This window comes from Erinaceus europaeus, chromosome 21 (assembly GCF_950295315.1).
Source record: "Erinaceus europaeus chromosome 21, mEriEur2.1, whole genome shotgun sequence".
Classification (NCBI taxonomy): Eukaryota; Metazoa; Chordata; class Mammalia; order Eulipotyphla; family Erinaceidae; genus Erinaceus; species Erinaceus europaeus.
This window is the reverse complement of record NC_080182.1, coordinates 44,664,173-44,667,656: the sequence shown is the minus strand read 5'-3', so window position 1 is coordinate 44,667,656 and position 3,484 is coordinate 44,664,173. Positions and strand designations below refer to the sequence as shown.

The 3,484-nt window shown below is 37.2% G+C and overlaps 1 long non-coding RNA gene across 1 annotated transcript; it reads right to left on the bottom strand.

The window, feature by feature from the left end:
• Positions 1-533: 533 nt before the first annotated feature.
• LOC132535262 (uncharacterized) lies at positions 534-3,170 on the bottom strand. The gene is made up of 3 exons (XR_009547030.1): positions 3,149-3,170; positions 1,321-1,452; positions 534-708 (listed from the first exon to the last, which is right to left on the bottom strand). It is a non-coding gene; the product is annotated as an uncharacterized LOC132535262 (long non-coding RNA).
• Between the last annotated feature and the right edge of the window lie 314 nt (positions 3,171-3,484).

Sequence of the window (3,484 nt, the reverse complement as noted above, 5' to 3'; positions counted from 1 at the left end):
TGGAGGGGGGGTAAAGGAAAAGAAGAAGAAAAAAGAAAGAGCAAGAGATATAAGAAAACAAAGGGAGAGAAAAAGAAAAAAATCAGGAAAACAAAGTCACACAAGATGAAACCTGGACTGGATGTGACACATTGCATCAAAGCTAGTGAAGCCGGGCATGGATGAGAAGAGAGGGGACAGAGCCTTGAGCTTCAGGTGTGTGAAGGTGGAAAAGGGACATAGCTATGGGAAAATGTGTCCTTCAGACAACACTCACAGGGAGATGAGAGCCTATACATTTACATCAGCAACTCCACTAAAAGCCATTAATGGCAAAGTGCACAGCTGTTATAAATAATGACGTTATCTCCCTTACCTCATCTTAGAATGAACATGAAGGCCAATAACATGTATTTAAAAAAAGTGAAAGAACACAGAATTGTTCATAACAATATTGACACAAACTCATCTTCTTATAGCAATTAGACAACTATTCAGAATTCTTTTAAAAATATTTTTAATTTACTTTTTTATATCTAAAAAGGAAACACGGGCATCTTTTCTATCCACTTATTTATCAAAGTCCTTATGCTCCTTTGTAATGACTTCCATTTCCTTGGCATATCCCTGCTTGGTGAATGGCACCACCCCATCTTTAGGGGCAGAATGATGACATTTGCTTTCAGATTTTTCCACTCTGCTCTTTGTTCCCAGTTTTCCTTCTTCACCCTTTAATGGAAGTTTGGCATAACGGATTATATTAACTCTTTAAAATATAGTGTTAGCTGTCAGTAGTGAGTTCTCCAGAGAGACAGAAGGAAACACAGAACACAACTCTGGCACATGGGGTGCCAGGCCATGTGTGAACTGATTTAAACTGCTCATCATGCAAGACACACTCCCAGATACTTTGCCACAGCTCTTTACATATAACAGTTATGCGTCTCTAAGGAGGGTCTGAGTGGATGTTTTGTTTTATGTTTAATATCTCCCATGCTTGATGAATAGAGCTCCTGTTCTCACTTTTCCTCACTGCTTCTGTTGCTTTTATCCCTCTCATCTCAACATACTTATCCATCCTCTTTACCCTCCTCTTATATTCATGCTTACTACCTGTTATTTCTGATTATACAACCTCCTTTACCTCATGATATTATTTAATTTTACTTAACCTAGCCAATACTGATGTAAACATTAGTCTTGCACACATATACCTGCTGTTGCAGTATTTATTTTCCTTAATAATTTCAGGAGTTCCAATTTACTTTTTAAAGAATCTGTCATTATTAAAGGGTCAGAATAGTGTGTAAATGAATAAAGAAAAGTTTTTTAAAGGCTTACCTTTACAAATACAGGATTTGCTGAAAGGAACATATTGGGTTTATTTGATGAAATAATATTAAACAGGTGAACTGGAACTTTTTCTGGTGGCTTTATGGTTGGTTTATCCACAATCACAGGCCTATATATGGGCTGAAACACACTGACGTGAGACTCTATACTTCAACTGGCAAACACTCAACTGGCTCAATAAGATGCAGTAGAATCCCCCCTCTGCTGCCCAATCTCATGTATAAACCAGAAAACCTAGTATATCAGCCACAGTACCACCTGGCAGCTCAATAACAGAATCCAGGCTCGATGTACAAGCTGAGATATAAAAAAAGCTATAGCCATGGTAGAGTGTACAGGAATTTAGAAAATTCCTTAGGATAGAAATTCAAGAATTTAAACTTAACATGCAGAAACATACTCAAGAATTAAAAGACCACATCGCCATAGAGTTACCCCAAAAACTAAAAGAAGAATAGCAAGCAGAATTCATTATGAGGCTATAAATCAGGAAAGGGAAACTCCAGAGTTTCAATGTAGGAAAGACACTTGAATGCAATTTTGTCTCATATAGCTTGTCGAGGAAGTAGAACCAATCATGAAGACTTAGCTAGCACACAGTGTGAATTCAAAGGTGCAAGAGAGGAAAGATTTGGGGAATATGAAGCAATTCTCTGTGAAACAGTGACTTCATCAGAAAGATAAATGCAAGAGGGATAGGGCAGTAGAGACCATATGTTAAAAAATCACAGAACATTTTCCACACCTGGGCATCATCCAAAACAGGTCTACCGGTGTCTATCTTTCTCTCTCCCTTTCTTCCCTCCTCTCTCCATTTCTCTCTGTCCTATTCAACAACAACAATGACATTAAAAACAACAACAACAATAATAACCACAACAATAAAACAAGGGCAACAAAAGGGAATAAATACATATTAAAAATTTTTTAAAAGGCCATTTCCATCCAGTGTGACTCAAGTATCAAATGACATATATGATATTTACACCTTTCAGGCCAGGTCTGATATGGGTCTCTGAAAGCACATACCCTACATATAGAATTGACAGGTGGGTCAGGAGAATAGCTCACATGGAGAGTGCTCTTCTTTGCTATGTGCAAGACACAGGTTCTTCTGCTCCCACCCTACAATACACACACACACACACACAGACACACACACACACACACACCTTGAAAGAAGCTTTGGTACTGAGGTATCTTTCAATCGTTCTCTGCCTCTATGTATCTATCTAAACAACAAAAATAATAAAATAAAATAAAATAAAATACATGCTAATTCTAACTCCCCAACCTATTCTTCGCACTGATGCATATTTGTTTTGTTTGCATCGGGTGACAGAGAGAAGGAAGGTAAGAAACCACAGCATGGAAACTGTCTGCAAAGCAGCAAGATGGCCTCTAACCAACCTTGAAGAAGGAGAATATATCTTCTTAATGTGTGGTACACAATACACAGTTCTGGTATTTGACCAGTTGAGGAATATTTCCTGAGCAGATAAATTCCAACTTCAAAAAGGCAACAATAAACACATTTCTTTTTTTATCAGGAGTTTCACCATATAAGTTTATATCACAGAATATTTTATTTTATCCTATTAAGACTTTATTCTGCAGCTATTAAATAAGTCTGATTGGAGAAATAAAATTGATTCCTCATCGCTACTAAGCCATAGGTTATTCCACTGAGACTACACTGGCTTCATTAAATTTTGTCTATTAGCATTGTATCTACACAGAATAGTCCAGAAACTCCTTTAAAATTTTCATAACACAAATGCTTATATCTTAAAACAATGATGGGAGAAGACAGTACCTTAGAAACCCCAAGGCCATTTAATGCAGTCTCTTCTAATCCAAATGAAGACTTTAGATCTATGTAATGTAGTCATAGACATGATAAGGAGAACATTAATTACCGTGGCTTGGAAATACATATGGAACACTATATATGCTCATACATATTTCAGTAAAACATAAGTAACAACAGAAAATTGTTTCATAGCATTCAAGATTTTTTCTAAGGAGCTGGGAGGCAGTGCACTGGGTTAAGTGCACATAAGAAGAAACGGAAAGACCTGTGAAAGTATCATGGTTTGAGCCCCCAGCTCCCCATTTGCAAGGGGGTTTCTTCACAAGCAGTGAAGCAGGT